Raw genomic sequence first — 17,827 nt, forward strand, 5'->3', positions numbered from 1 at the left:
CACCAACAACCTGTCAATCACTGAGAAAGTTGAGAATGTGTGGAAACTCTTCAAAATGTTGGAAATATTCAAATAATTTATCAGGATGGAATCTCTGATAATAGTAGATTTTATTCACAATTGCAGTGGCAGGCGTCCTGCAAGCAGGAGCGCACCTGCAGAGACAGTGTTACATCTTTTATGCCCTATTACCTGACGCTTATCTTTTCCTACCCTGCTTCCTTATTGGCTGAGTTATTCAGGTTCACAAACCTTCCCGACTCTCAACTAAACATATGGATACTGGATAAACATAAATTGTTAATTACATAACTTCAAACATTTGCTCACTCAAGACTCAGCCATTATTTGTGGACATCTACTCATCCTTGGATATAGATAAGTTTGGAAGGAAGACAGAGGAGAGTATCTTGATGCCTACCTGTTGCATCCCAGTCTACCCACAGAGTGAGACAATCCAGCCTTGTGTGAGTTTGCCCTGGCTTCTTTGATGTTTGATAAGTCTGTTTTTACTTTTGCTGAGGATATCTTATCCAAACAGAACAGTCTTGCAACATGCTTTCTAGTCTGTAATACTGTACTCATACTATTTAAGGCTGTTACAGTTTTACAAATGAGAATTAATCACATAAATTAACAACTACATTTTTAAAATATTTCACTGAAATATATGGCATTTCTACTTTTTCAAACTAGCTTTTTCTAATGGCAAGTTACAAAATACATTGTGCTCTACTTCTTCAGATCAATTTCCCTTTTTGATACCTAATGCAGAAACATTCCATTACTATGAAGAGGAATATTCTGTGAGCATGAGCAGCACAGAGAGCTGATTTTCATCCAATGAGTGTAATAAGACAATCAAGAATCAAGAGTTCTGCGTGCAGACATCACACCACAATAATGAGAGTCATTTGAGGAGAAAGCTTAGAGGAGCATGAGGATGCAGTACTTGGGGCACTGCACCAGGATTTGGGACCATCTGTTTGACCTCTGGAGACATCTGAAAGAACATGGGTGCTAATGGCAAGAGGTAATGCTTTGCAATGACTTCCAGTGGCTGAAACTAACCACTAATCTCATGTAGTATACTGTTATTTTTTAAATTTTTTTTATTTTTTCCCAGAGAACTGAGAAATAGTGTAATTCAAACTATTGCATCTATCTGTGACTAAATTTTTTCAGTAGCAAAATCCATTTAGTCTCTGCACCATCATTCTATTTTACACAGTTTCAATTCTGAATAATTTTGTATAATTTTCCAAAAGGTAATCACTATATTCAAGGAAATTTCATATCATACCATACATATAATGTTGGTATGATTTCCCAAAGAGAATTAAGGGCAGTATTCAGTCTTGACCCTAGGAATACAAGATTAAAAAAATAAAATAAAATGGAGAGGCAAAAACTGAATATCCAGTCACACTTAATAGAATAAAGCAAGAAGCAGGAAATTAGATAACATAGGATAAGGAAGTAGAAACAGAGACATTATATCCTTTTTTCCCAGTTATGGTTGGTAAGACATATCTTGAACCATTATAGAAAAGATGAGGAAAGAGAACATATTGATGAACAATGATGCACCAACTTTTAAACTTCCCATCTTCTTCACCCTCCAAAGGTGAAAGACAATGTTCCACTTAACATTCTCTTCTTCAAAGTCAGTTAGATTATACTACTTTTCATATAAATTAATTGTCCACATAGTTTCATACAAACATCTTGTTCTACCTTTCCAGTTTTGCTGTGGAAAAGTCAAAATCTCCTGCATTGAATAATACAGTGATTATTACTGTATAGGCCTACATGAAAACTGACAGAAATAGTCTCTGCTTTAGTTCTGTAAATTTTAGATAAAGTCTTTAATGTTTCAGACGTTCTCACCATGTCAGAAAAAAACCCTTATCAAAGAAAGAATATATTTTCATAAATCTCCATCCTTACCAGATTTGTGCTTTGCAAATGGTTATAGTACAATAAGCCACTTACACAACAAATTATTCATACATGCTAATTAAAAGTAATTAATTTGTCCATTCCCTTATAGACAGCATTCTAACTTAAATATAAATCTAAAATTTTAACAAAGTTTGCTGCAATATTTAAAAGAAACAGAAGCATACAGATTTTGTATTTTTATTGTTTATTCCTCTAATGAGAACAAATAGAAAAGTTACTGCATGCATATAAAGAATAATGATTTCTTTTTATGCTATAAATGAAAAGATCTGACCCATCCTTCATAAGCTGGTAATAAAGATAAAATATATGTTATACAGTCAACAGGAAAAAAAGAACATCTTTAATCTTTTCAAGAGATTAAGTTCATCCTTTTTTTTTCAATCACTTCTTATGTATTTATGATTTTTAAAAGGTGAAAACTATACAAAAAAATAATTTCTGCCATACCAGATATAATAAATAAATAATATTTAGTTACATAGAACACATGCTAGGATTTCTTGTTTAACTCATTAGTGTTTCATTCTATCTATTTAAAATAGAAAATTGCTGATTTTCTCACTTCAGCTGAATTGGCAGCAAAGAAGTTGAAAATGTACTTTAGCTTTAGGTTCTCTATTGAATTCACATATGTCAACTGACTTCACAATTTTTCTCTTTAATAACCGCAGGCAAGACAAAGCTCTATCAAGTCCAGAAAAGATTCTTGTTGTCTACAAGAGTTAGCTGGGAACCTTTGACTGGCTTTCATTTAAAATTTCAGGTAGTGGCTACAGGAGTGCTTTTTAAATATATTTCATGGCCTTCTTCAAGGAAATGTTTTCAGGCAATCTGTTGGGAATATTTATTTACTAAAATTCCTGGAGCATGGCAAGCATGAAAACGTGGCATTAAACATAGAAACTTTAATTTTCATCTCATTAAAAAAACCCTGAATTGAATACTAATTATAGAAAATAAAGATTACATAGTCATATTAACCCAGATAGATTATGTCATATTTATAAAAATAGAGTATTTATTTCACATTTAAGACTTAAACATTTATTAGTAAAAAAGATTTAAGAAATGGCTTTCCTAAGTAAATAAAAAACATGAAAAAAAAAAAAGATAAAGTAAATTTTTTCTTCCTTGTACACATATTAAAGAAGAATAATGTACAAAGATGTTCTCTTCTCCCTAAAGTTTTGTAGGTCTGCAGCCACAGATTGCTTTTTAATGACAGGTGATGATATTCAGGAAATGCTTCCTCCTAAACAGGAGATCCCAAACGTAGTGAACAGTAGGCACTTAAAAAGGCATTTGTTTTATTCTGGTGTTATCTTTCCATCTTCCTATCCATTGTGATTGCTCAAATACGTTGGATATTCCTCAAGGCAAACACTAACATCTGCTCCTGAAATCCCTTCCCAAGCAGAGATATTAGAGATTTCAGTGGAGATTATCCTCAGGGAATAACTTCTCACTTGGGGCCAGGACGAAGTTAGATAATTTAGAGCATGATCTACAATGTGTAGAAATCCAGAAGAAATTGAGAAAGGTTCACCAGTGCCTGCTTTGCCACTGGCCTTATCGCGCATTGTTCAGAGTAACAAGAGTTTTTATTGCTGACTTTAATCAGAGCAGCATCTGGGCTAGATCTAGGCACAAATTTAAACCTGTATGGGATTTCCCTCACACAAAACAGAACCCCTCCTGGTTCCTGTGTACAATAAAGACAAGCAGAGCTGGCCTTTAGAGGACAAAGGACAGAATTTTAAAAAATAAAATCAATATTTTTAAGGAGAAAGCATGATTTTCCTTTTTTTTTTTTTTTTTTTTCCTTTTAAAATCTCACCTAGCTATGAATTTATTTGCAGAAATAATCATAAGATCAACACTGCATCAGCAGAAATGGCTGACCACTTCTATTTCCTTTTTCTGATTCCGCTACAACTCAGCCTCAGGTTAGTGTCAATTGTTGCACTGCAAAACAGTTGCTTTTTCTCTTTTCATTGAACACTTTTTCACTGCCTTTATGTTGTCAGACAAGTTAAAATGAAGGACTCAATAGATTATAAACAAAGTTAGTAATAAAGATGAGTAAAGATGAGAAGTTCTGTTTATTACATGTACAGTGAAAGTGTCAAGTGCTGTATTTTACATCTCTTTTCTTCTTAGTAAATGGGCATTACTCAGCTTCCCAAGACAGACAATACAATTTGTGTGACATGCTGATTGCTGTCATTTAAAAAGTAGGTTATTTAACTTTTAACCATGCTTATGTCTCTAAAAAGTTCTGTCTCTCAAATAACCAAACAAGCACAGCTATTTATCAAACTACCCTTAAACTTCTATCCTGATAATATCCTTTTCCTACAATTGTGGGCATGCCAATGTTCATGTTTAAAAAATCACTTAATACTTAATATGCTATTACTTCTTCTTATTCCTTATTACTTCAGGACAGGAAATCTATCCACAACCAAAATAAAGTTTGTTTTTATGATTTCATACTCTTTAGGGGTATCTATGGGATGTATAATTCACTTGATGGTGCAGGCTATGATTTATGTCTCTTAGATCCAAGAACACACACTTTGATGAGAGATTATAACTTTCTAATTGCAATTATTTAAATACATCAATGAATCAATGTTAATTCGGTCACCATTTTGGTCTTTTTTTGTTTCTATTTTGTGAAGTCTTTGGCATACTGTCATCTCTTATTTTGTTTGCTGGTAAAACTATTAAAATGTATACCAACAACATTAAATGAAGTTGTTAAAATTACAAAGAGTGAAAGAGTTAATGTGAGACCACTGCATATGCTTGAGCTAGTTAACAGATGGTTAGCTATTTCATCACAAGTTGGTATTTGACAATAAGTGCTGGTTTAAACTGTGTGAAGTTATTGCTGGTGATAATGTCCCAAGGGACAGTGGCTGTCATAAATTTCCAGTAGAGCCATGAAGGTTCATATCTCCTCAGGTGATCTGGTCTTCCTGCAAGGCTGCAGAGTGGAACCACAGCATAAGGATTTGTCCAACTTTCTATATTTAAGAGCAGTATAGAGTAAGATGAGGCTGGAAGTCATTAGGATCAAGCTATACATCTATGTTACTAGTTATCGAACTTTTTCTCTGTGTCTTGGTCTTCTCTTTTCTATTAAGTACAACTACAATTCTCACCAGTTTTATGGGCTGTAAACCAACCACAGAACAGATGAATTTTAGTCACTTAGAGCACATCAAGGGAATAAACTGGCTGCTCACTCTGTGGTGAAAGATTATTTAGTCTTGTCTGATGCAGGTGTATTATGATTGGCTTGAAACCACTTCCCTTTTGAAGCAGATCATCTCTACTGAAGGAAGCCAAATTACATTGGACATTGCTTGTAGCCATTTTATAAGAGGAGAGGTGGATGATACTGATTTATATGAAAAGATCTGAGAGTTTTAGAAAGAACGTGACCTATTTCAAGTCTTTCAGAAACATTTAGTGTTATTAGAAATATATTTTTCTTGTGCACAAGAGCATGGATATAAAACTTAGATGTGTGTTACCTAATTCTTATGAACTTATTTACATAGATTTTTTTTAAAACAAAGTGAGAAAAAGTCTAATAAATATTAGTGGAAACCTTCACTATATCAGATATATTCACAGATATCCTGAAAGGAGTAGTCTCCATCTGAAAAATAAATAATCATTCTCTTAGGAAAATAAAGTTTTCAAAAAAACTCACCCTGCTATATCATAGAAAATGTGTTAAGATCACACTTGGTTCCTCTTTATTTTTCCTCTTCTAACTACATAAAGATACACAAACAGAAGCACAGAGGCACTGTATTGCTACCCCCACCTTCAATAAAGTGATTCTTCCCAGTTCCAGAACTGGTACTCAGCCACAGTCTAAGAATCACATGACAGACATGATCATGCTTTTTCCTCACAAAATGCAAGGTGCATCAGAAAATAAATACAAAAAGCTAGGAAATTATCTGCACACTAAGAGCATGAATCACTCTTAACAAGTAAGGAAAAAAAAAAAAAAAAAAATGCCACTAAACTAATCCAATACCATGCAGGCTGATGACTCTGTTCCTGCACCTTGCAGTGCCTTTGCTGAAGGAGAAATACACTTTGACTTTTTTCATGGTACTTGGTTCTAGCTACTGCGTTGAAGTCAGTGACATGATGTTATAGTCTTATTAATTGTGTTATTAATTAACTGTGCTGAAATTAGGAAAATCTTTGGCATTTGCTATTATTTTCTCCTATAGCCTCATGATGCAGTGTGATTAAATGCACTTTTTATTTAAAACATTGCTTTGTTCTTTTTAATGTAGTTAGAAATTATTTTTATCATAAAAATCATCTTTGTTGTTTTGAAACTTCTGTTCATCCCTAAAAGCCTTTGCAAGTTAATGCTTTTTTTGTTTGTTTGTTTGTTTTTTAACACATTCAAAATGAAAGTTTTAAGAAAACATGTTATAATTGAAATAACAGCAAAGTGTAAAAAGTTACAAAATACATCAAACCATGAAGTGAATAATTTCATTTACAACTGCACACTTTTATGACCTGTTCAATCACTTCTGATTATCACAGTGTCTCATTTCCTCTTCTTTTTCCCAAGTCCAGTGATACAAAAGACTGCTCTGCTCAGTCCTGGGCTTGGGTGCTCACAGCAAGCACTGTGTGACAGGCCGCTCTCAGCTGCTCCTAGTCCCCAATAATTAGCCTGCTATGGCAGCTACCTCTTGTGGTTTTGCCTGTGAGAGACATTTGACACTGCAGACATCAGAGGGATTTTTCAGGAGACTCTTGTGGCGTCCGAATGGCTCTTAATTAACCACTTAGGTATCCTCATTCACTCTCCTGCTTGGCACTTTCCAAATGGTAGGGGTTGCACTGTGGATCTAAACACCGGGGAAGCATGCTATCAAAAGATCTTGTAAATGAAGGCTTGTGTAAATTATTTTTAATGATTCCCTCCTGGCACATCATTATGTTTGTAGTTACACACAGGCACTTCAGAGATGGCTCGTCTTCCGTAAGGTCAGCTGCAGGACCACCATAACTAGCTGCAGTCAGTAAATGGCTTATTAATTAGCGCAGTGATTTTACATTGCTAAGAGCTCTGATGTATGGAGCTGGAATTGTAATTGTGTAGGATCGAAATAATAAGCCATCTCAGGGCTCCTTATGCAAATTGCCATATTATAAAATCATTACCTATCTAAACACTGAGTTTTAATAAGAATTACAATGATGAATTTTATGATAATTGACACTCAAATTTTAATCTCCTGGATTTTTATCATTTTGGTGGTTAAAGTGTGTTTCTAATTATATGTTGCTTAAAATGCAAAGGATTGTTTAACAATTCTATTCAGTTCTTCTAGTTCAAATCAGGTTATTCTCTTTGGTCATAGAAGATAGGCCTTCTTAGTAATAGGTATATGACATTATGTATTACTTGTAGAGTAAGATGTTTAATCTTCCTTTTTTTTTTAAACAATTATGATTTTGATGGCACTATACTGTCAACTGTGAGATAGAGCCTACTGTTTGTGGGTCTGGCTACCGTAATAAAGATGACTCAAAATAAAAAAAAAAGTTACAACCTAGGGAAGATTTTGAACACTTCTTGCATTTAATAGATTTTCCTTCTTTATTTAGAATTCCAAATGGTTTGGACAGAACTTAAATAGCTTACTTTTAGAAGTGCATGCCAAGTTAACAAAATTCAAACTACAATTTACTATTATTGTTTTGCACTATACAAAACACCTAAATCTGATCATAAAAATTTCACAACTGTATTTGCAGTCTGATTTTATTTACATATGACAATGTTTGTTTATCTTTCAACATTTTTCTTCTGTGTAAATAACTGCTTTGAAATATATGCAAATTAAGAACATACCTCATTCTATACACCCACCATAAGATCTTGCAATGCTCAGAAACTCTCTTTACAGCAAACTACACACACTAAGTGTACATGCTAGCACAATGAACTGAAAATTGTCAGAATTGAGAATATTTAATCCTGCAAGCCAATCATTCCAGTATAGAAAGGAGAATGTCTTTGGAGGAAAAAACAAACAAACAAACAAAAAGCTTAGGTCAGCAAAAGATTAGTTAAAGAGCAGAATGTCTCCCTGCAGCATGTGGGCACCAAACAGAGCAGATTTCCCTGTGCAGCCATTGAGGAGCCCACAGGGCAGTGATGAGTGAGCTCTGGAGAAGCAGCAGCTCACGGAGAGAAACTTGCAGTAGTACAGGACTGCTGGGGGAGCTGCTCTCTATTGGTGCCTATGTGGAACAATGCCTGAAAGGTGGGCCTTGTAGTATGGAGCCATGCTGAATCATTCTTTCGAGAGATGAAGTCTGTGGGAAGCCCACACAGCATCAGTTTGGGAAAGATGCCATCCTGTGGGAGGGATGACATGTGGAGCAGAAGCAGAGAGTGACCATGATGGAGCAACAGAGATAAAGCATTGTGGGTTTATATTTGTGGCAGCCTCCATTCCCCAGTCCCTTGAATTGCTTGGGTGAAGAAGGCAGAAAAGTGTGGATGTGATCATTCATGCTGATGATTATTTTGCAGGTAAGAGTAATAACAATAAAAGGTGTTTCCAATACTAGCTAAGACTGCAAAAGGAAAACAACATACAAAGTCCAGCAATTGCTGTTTAGATTTGAAGACAAATTAATATGTGATCTTTCTCATTTGACAAAAGATCAACACATAATGTGTGGGTGCAATTTTTAAATAAGTATAAATAATACATATGCAAATATCTGTGGTACTTTGAAAAAATAATGAAAGATGGAAGTATCATGAGATCTGAAGCACACTCAGTTCCTGCAAATTTTGGCTTTTATTTTAAATGAATGACAATCACACAATTACATATGCTGACATTTTCTTCCATACTGTGTCAATGCGAGCAATGGAAGATTATTCAAAATGTTATTTGAAATATATTTGAAATGTATAGATGAATACTATTTACTTGAGTTTATCTGTGACTTAGAAATTCCACCAAAAAATCCTAAAAATACAAAACAAAACAAAACAAAAAAAGTGAAAATGGTAATAAAAGTCTTTATTGCCAATAACCATCAATTGGTCTTACAATTAACCCTCTTAGGAACTTACTTTTGTGCTGATTCATCACTGAGAGGAGACATTAGAGTAAATGGAAACGGGCTGTCACCATCTGGTTTATCTTTTTTCTTTTTTAATCTTGTTGCAAAACTAGTAGAATAGACAGTCATGTTGCAATATGCTGCATGGTAATGACCACTGATGAACTTCTCATTTCTCAAGTGCCTTTCTTCTACCATAAGTCAAATCTTCAATAACCACAACCTTGCAGAGAAAAAGAGTGAGAGGGAGAGCAAATCTATACAAGGCTATTTATGACTTCTCACAAACTGTCCTTTCAGCTTCCATTGACTACGAGGCAAACAAGGTGATTAGTTATCCACAGAGTTATGGAGGGTCTTAGAATACTTGTATTTTCAGTAAAGTCCATGCACATTCAGTAAACTATGTACATCCACAAAGCAGTGTTTGTCACATATATTGGCTCATGATTATCTGATTTAATTGGACAACATTTATAAATCCCCATTTAAATGAACCAGATAATACTTGTGTAGATGGGCTAGTTACATGATTGGAAAGAGGCCTAACAGTGAAGAAAAAGCTTATATCCAGATCTCATCAGTTTGTTAATGAAAACAGACAGAACACACATTAATTTTGTCAGTTAGGTTTAGCCAAGGGGAAAAGTTACTGCATGTGGTATAGCATGAGAACCTAGAATTTTAAAATTCAGTTGAATGACAATAGAATTTTAAAATGGTTAAGATTCATAGGCTTCTGGAAATAAGAAGAGTTAAGAACGTCAACACATTCTGTACACATAACTCTTCCTTTTAAAGAAGTAAATCTAGCTTTCACATCTGAATGTTAAAAGAAGTAGTTCTTGTATGAAATCACCTTTCTCTTTGTGTGTCTAAATGCATTATGTATAAATGCTTGCTCCAAGAATTTGTAACTGTGCAGGCCAAATCTTGGTACATTTATATGTTATACTGGATAATTTATAGAATTCTGAATAGCACTGCACAACAAAGGTTCATTCATACCTTTTCCTAAGCTTGTCTTGAAGTTTTATTTTAAGAAGAGTCTGCCACAACCTTATGTTTTGACAGCTATAAAGTATTACTTAGGAAGGGGTAGAAATAGCATTACTGTTCACGTTAAACTAAAATACATACAATTGTTGCTACACTTTAATGACTGCATTTGGCAGAGAGAAATGATTAAACCAAAGCCAGACAACTACCAAACTGTCTTTTCTGTGTTTTTGCTACTTGAACTCTGCCTTACAGGCATTCAGTGATACAGTCTCTTTACAATCCTTTAAACATTCCTCTGCGATTTTTGGTATGCTGTGTGCACTAGAATGCAATCAACATCTGCTAATTTCTGTCCATTAAATGTATTATCATAACACACAAGCATGATGTTTTATTTGTGTGGCTGAAATGAGACTTATGACCCATAATCCATCATCTTCCTGTTATAATTTTATATGTTGTCTATTCAATCCCCAGGACAGTTTAGAAAGCGTAAAGCAAAACTCTGTTTAAGTTATAGACCAGCTGCTGAAGTGTCCAGCTGAAGAGGTCATTGTACTTTATTTTTGCTGAATCTAGCAGGAGTTTCTCATTCTAAGCCAAGCATAATACAATGTGGATGTCCCCAGAAGCTTGCAGTTGAAGTACCATGTCTAAACTTTCTAGCAGGCATTCTTCTGAAAATACTGTATTGCAACAGATGATTAGAAAACGTGAACATTAAAAATGCAAAAAAGCAAATTGTATTGGATATTTTGTTTCAGTAGAAAGAAACTCTAATAACTCATGACTAGAAATAGGAACAGAAAAAACTGTATTTTTTTTTTGTAATATTATATCATTTGAATTTAAATTGCTAACTTCTTTGAAAGTTTATTATTCTTTTCATTTAAATTCAAACAAGCGAGCTATCAAATAGACACTTTTATTGTGAACTTAAATTGTTTCTAAATCTTTGGCATAATATATGGATGCTGAAGCAGTGGCTGTATTTCAAGTCAACAATCTTGAACTAATAAGGTTTAGGAATTTGACTTGTCATACAGACTGGACAGTCACCATTTAACCCTCTATTTGTTCAGAGTTCCATACCAGTGGTTATGGAATAATATGAATTAATGAATATGCAACAATACCTTCACACATTTTGTAAATTGAAGGTGGAGCTTTAGAACTGGTTTTAATTATTTTTCTTTAATTAAAAAAAAAAAAAGAAGAAAAGAAAAAAAAGATTAGTAACACAACTTTCTAACTCTATTTTTAATATTATCAATGTATAATAATGGTAGATTTTTATACATAGGAGAATCGTACCTTTACATTTTTTAATGAGAGAAGAAAGTAATCAAGCTTGTAAAAACAGAATTAGAGAGAGAAGAAAATAATTTAGTTTTGTCTTACTGTATGCAACAGTGAAATGACCCATAGGCATGAACAGTAAGCAAGCTCTCAGAATAATGTAAACAAATAAAAATGGAAGTGATGTCAGTCACATATATCCATTTCACATCTATGAGAGAGAGAGAGAAATAAACAACAACCATCTTTAGCAACAGATGCAATAAGAAAGATGCAACTGTAAGAACTTGATGGCTTGAAGGGCGTGTCTTGGAAGAGGGGGAAGGCTGAGTCACAAAGCATGTGAAGTGCTAGAAGTACAAACTGTGCTGAAGTCAAAGAGAATTCTGAGTGGTTAAAATAACCTAAGATACCTTTTCACTTGAAATCAACTCTGAAGAGGCTTCTGATGGAATTTACTCTTACTGTGTCCAGTTCTGGGCTCCTCTGTTCAAAAAAGACAGGTATCTCCTAGGTGTCCAGATAATAAAGGGCTTGGAGCATCTCCCATATGAAGAAAGGCTTAGTAACCTGGGACTTTTCAGCCTGGGGAAATGAAGACTGAGAGGGGATCTTATAAATATTTATAAATACCTGAAGGGAGGTGGGAGGTAAATGGATGAGGCCAGGCTCTCCTCAGAGGTGTGTAGCAATAGGACAAGGAGCAACGGCCTTAAATTTTGATCATAAGAAGTTCCATACAGACATGTGGAAGAACTTCTCAATGGTAAGGGATCTGAAGCACTGGAACATGTTCAGAGAGATTGTGGAGTCTCCTTCTGTGAAACTATTCAAGACCAGTCTGGAAGTCTCCCTGCATGACCTACTGTAGGGAACCTGCTGTAGCAGGGAGATCGAACTCAGTGATCTCTTTAGATCCCTTCCAACTCCTGCAATTCTGTGATTCCGTGATTCACACACTGTCACCTTCTACAGGGTCATGTATATAACAGCTTTGCATAGCTTTAATTTTACAAAAAGTTTAATTGCATGATGATTTTAGACTTGCACATTAATTTCACAAAAGCCACACCAGCATCCTGCTTTCTTATCAGTGCTAAAATTGAACGGTCAAAATGGTCCCACAGTAAACAAATCTCTGAAATCTGGCTTTTCTTTTTCTTTTTGATGATAAAAATTTCTAACTGAGCACATGAATTGGTGTGTGATTGTTTACTAATGTATATAAAACAAATTATACTGAGAAAATATCCAGAATTCAAGCATTTAATTTCACCTCTGTTGAAAAATTAATTCACAGAACAGTGGCTATCAGTTAACAGACAATCTTAAATGATTAGAGTTTATCTAAGGTAAGTCCCTTCTCTTTGTTTCCATTTCCTTTTGTTGTACTGTAAGACATTTAAATGTAATTTGTTAGATAGTGCAATATTGGCTCAAGGCCAGTAATTGTGAGAACAGCTAATCTTAAAGAAAAAACAAATGATGTCTGAGGATATTATAACTTAAGCTTTTTTGAGGACTTCTGTTCCTATTCTTAACTGTTTGTAATTTCTAATGCATTTACCTTATTTATTAGATAGCCTAATATTGAATTAGTGACAAGTGTGATGTAGTAACAAAGTAGCAGTTGAAATTTAATGAAAGAACAACAAATCCACTGGCGTTTCCTTTCTAGGAATATCTAATCTTTGGAACATGGAGTGAATTTACATGTACATATGCATCTGTGAATGCATTAACAACCAGGTCTACAAGAAAAATTGCCCTATAATATCGTGTCAAGTAGAATAATGCAAGGAAATTGATAAAGAATATTTAAAAGCTTTTTTTTTTTTCCTTTTTCTTAACCAACATTTTTCTTTTTCTTATCTCTGTTAATCATTATTATAAAAACTTATCTATGCTCTACTGCTTAGCTAAAAATTGCTAATGTTACTTCTTCTAGCTTGATTTCTACTTGCAGTCCTTTCACATATAGTTTTCATCAGTGCAAATGCCTCTTGCTCCCATCACTTTAAAATGTAATCCTTCATGCTTTTTATCTATACTTAGACAGAATTTATTTATTTATCACTGTGTGGAAGAGGTGGTAAAATATACCAAGAGAGGAACAACAATGCAAAAGAGAAAAATCTACTGTTGCTAAGACAAGTTATTGTGTGTTTTATCTGTCCACAGATTTACAATGAATAGTAAAGTATACAGCAGTTTCCTTTGGCCACCTCTACTAGGATAACAGATAAAGAGTTATTTAAATTAAATCAGAATAATTATTATAAAACAGGCTTCATTAGATATATAAATATAAATCACACCAGAACAGACTGTTTTAAAATGGTTATCCCAGGGGCTTCAGAAAGATTGAATGATGAAGAAAGAAAAAGAGAAAGGCTTTGGAATGAGTCCCAAGAGAGCACTTTTGAATGCTTTTGTTTTCCATTATTATATTATATTAAACATATTGAAAAAAACTTTATACACTTGTGAACTCATGACAAAAATAAGGTGACAAGATCTTGAATTATTTTTCAGGTATTTTCAGCAGCTGATATTCACTTTGTGAATTTTTAAATACATTTACGCTCTTTAATTTTATATAATATGGCATATTGTCTACAATTTATAAAAAAAGTTACATAAAAATGTTTATCTTCATAATAGTTCATGCTGAATTATGTGAAATAGTAAGGTTTGCTTCCTTTCATTATGAGTTCAAATGAGGATGATAATGAATAAAATGTTGTTTATTATTCATATTTTTAAAAGAAGTTACAACTTTTTGTATTATAATGCTAATTTACTTATTTATGTATTTATAAATTGTTCCATGGGATATTTTGGAAAAATATATGTTCATTAATTGATGGTTTTTCATGTTAGGAATTTTAAAATAGAAGTTTAGAGTAGCTACATGAAATATAACAATTAAAGATATATACTTAAAATAAGATCAACATCATTAATAAAATACGTACTTACAACATGAATATATAGCCTTGCCATAAGTAAGAACAAACAGGAAACATACATGCAACTTTCAGATCAGAAGTTGCAGAGTCACAATACTGGCAACACTGTACAGAAATTACCAAAAGCTGCCAATAAGTCATATCAATCTGTATGAAACACTGTTAATCTACAAAACTTACTTAACCAAAGAATTTATCAATGGAAAAGAATCTTATAATTTAAGAAAAAAAGGGCAAGATTGGCAATTATTTTTTTCTGTCTAATATCGATGTATTAGTAGCAGAGTAGTTCATCATCATATGTATCCATTTCAAAAGCTTTTTCATAAAGTAAAAAGAAGTGAGAAACTTTATTAATACTTTATTAATACGGGCATGTAGCTGGAAAGTAAGAAAAATAAAGTAATATCAATTATTGTCCACATTTTGTGTTGCTTTCATATCACTCCCAAATTCAAGACCTTTGTCTATTACCTATATCAGTAATTTACCAATATATTTTTTGAAAACATTAAAAACCCAGCGTTTTTAAAATGTTTTTAAATAAACAAAGTTATTTAAATTTTAAATTGATTTTATTTCATCCTTCTGGTCTGTTCTTACTATCAGTTAAATTAGTACATGTGCATGTTTGCATGAATACCAATACACATGCACATGCCAAATCAACATTAGACTCATGGAAATCTTCCGTGTCAAAATTGAAACTGCATTTGGACATAGTTATAACTGAAAAAGGAATTTTAAAGTTCCTGGGTTTAGTGTACTAAGATAAATACAAAGGAAACTGAATTACAACTCTTTCATAGTAGCATATTGCCTTCTGTTATCCACTGGGAAACTGAAGGGAAAAATGCATTCCAGAGGACTAAACCACACTGCATAGAGTGTTTAAAGTGAAATCCTAGATTTTACCTCTCGATCTTCTTATAGAGAGAGTAATAAAACTTGGCTTGCTAAATCTCCCATGGATGCTGTGACTGGAACTTATAATGGACTTCCATGAGAACTTCGCTTATATGACTTTGTCTGTTGTTTTTTTTCTTGTTCGTTTGTTTGTTTCAAGTAGAAAAAGGAAAATAACTCTTTCCTAAATGTCATCTAGGCACAAGGCCTAAGTCAGGAAGTGCAATGAATTGCATGGGAATTGCATTTGGAAGGAGTGACATTTGATCCCCTAAGTTCAACATTTCCCAAGGTTACACAGGTATTTGGTTGAGACTGTCTGCATCATTCCTTTCTTTGTTACCAAAAATGTATGGCTGTATTCATCCTCCAGTAAATGTGTCATCAAATTTAATGGGTTCATGCCTAAACATATAGTTTCTATCATGTCTAAATAATTTCTAAATGATCTCATGCCACAGATGAGTAACTAAGCTCTAGAAATAGGCAGGTAGCATTTAGTAACCAGAAAAATTTTAAGCAATCTCTTATTCTTTCTGTATTAATTTATTTTTCAAAGAGGTCTCATAGACACATTGAAACAGTATTTAATATTTTGCATTTTGTTTCTTACCTTTTCAAGAACATTTACAAGAAATCAATATTTAAACCTTATGCCAATGTGTGAACTTAGAAAGAAAATATAAACAGAATGTCTGTGTAATTTTTTCCATAGTAAGCCAGAAGCATGTTATGATTTTATCCAAGTAAAACTACATTTTCCTACATGCCAACCAGCAATGATATGTTACTATCATAGAATTAAACTTCTTGTGCATTCTCCCTAGAGCTTTCTCTCTGGTGCCTTTACTACGCAGGAGCCTTACTTGCAGCATTTCCTGATTCTGATTATTTACTTTCATAATCTTATCATTTTTGTCTGAATGTGTTCACCTTTTTAGTGGTTGGCAGTAACTGTAGGAAATATTTGGTTATGACAACTTTATGTTTAAAGATGTAAGCAGCATCATTTAACATATAATGGATATACTTGGAAATGGAAAAAAAATGATTCAGGTTTCTTTCTGACTCAGTGTATGGGCACATAAAGTGCCAGTTCTCGTAAAAGCTTCTGTTTTTGTGGAGCCTGTTCCAGCCTCACTTAGTACAGCCTGGACTACCTGTGGCTTCTCAAGGTTGTAGATAAAAATTGTTCTGTGAGTTAGCAAAACTACTATGCTCCCCAGACGTAAACCTTCCCAAGGGATTTCCAAATTTCATGAAAAAGAAGAAAACCCTCAGCATTACTCCAGATCTTTTTGTGGTCTGGCTTCTTCCCAGTGTGAGTGTGTGCACTTTAATCACAAAAGAGCTTGTGTGAGAAGAGGAAGAAAGATAAAAACACAGAGCCTTCTCTGTCCTCTTTTCTGCTGAGGTTACTCATGACTCCATTAATTTCCTCTTTATTTCCCTCTCATGCTCCATTATTTTGCATTATTTTGCCACATGATGTCTAGCCATCTGTGAATGGAGTGAAGTCTTAATCAGAACCTTCTCCTTGAACTCCAGAGTTCGTGTATATTCTGAGTGTAGGACACAGAATTACAGCTCTTCACACCACTTAGCCTCCTGCAACATAACAGAGGGGAAAAGAACAGGCCAAGACCCAGTTTTGGTCTGAAATACAGTCACTCAGTTATCATTACATCTGTGTAGAATTTAGATCTTGTTATTAGGAAAAAAAAAAAAAAAAAAAAGTGTGTGTGAAATCTTCACCACTTTGGCCATTTTTAGAGTGTTGGAAGCTACTGAGAAAATACCTAAAACTGAGGTCTCTGGTAAGTATCTTCTTCTGGTTTCAGTTGGGGTAGCATTAATTTTATGCAAAGTATCTAGTATGATGCCATGTTTAGGATTTAGGAGGAAAACAATGCTGATAACACAGTGATGTTATCACTAATCTGTCACTAAAATGCGTTCTCATAATTTGCAAAGGTAAGAAAACAAGGGAAGTACAATTCAAAGCAAGAAAAGTAGTATATATATATATATATTTATATTTATTTGTTATTTTATTTATTTTTCTCTTAAAAGAAGAAGTTTTAAAATCACATTCAGCATGTCCAGCCATCAACTAAACTATTTGGAGCATAATTTTCCAGTAGACAAGATCACAGCATGAAGTATATCAGTTACGTCTTTTCCTGAAAAGATGAATAGTGTTAAAATCTTGATTCATAATTTCCCCACATCATGAGAAAAGAAAATTTGGCTGAATTAAACACTACACTTCCTAGTAAAAACCCCTTCAGCATTTACTTGAAACTTAATATGCCTGAACTAGTTTATGGCTGACATGATACTCCTACCACATTTGCCAGAACTGCCCTAGTGTAAGCAGATTGGCAAAACAAAAACAAACAAACAAACACAAAAGCAACTAGAAACGAAACCACATCTTTTTGAATCTAGTATGAGATTTATGAGATTTAAAATCAAGGAAAGATAATGCCTACCTTCCCTCTTGAGACACTGAGATGCTGAGAAGGAGCTGA

The sequence above is a fragment of the Coturnix japonica genome, chromosome 2, assembly GCF_054131305.1.
Source record: "Coturnix japonica strain WE chromosome 2, WE-NBRP24, whole genome shotgun sequence".
Lineage (NCBI taxonomy): Eukaryota > Metazoa > Chordata > Aves > Galliformes > Phasianidae > Coturnix > Coturnix japonica.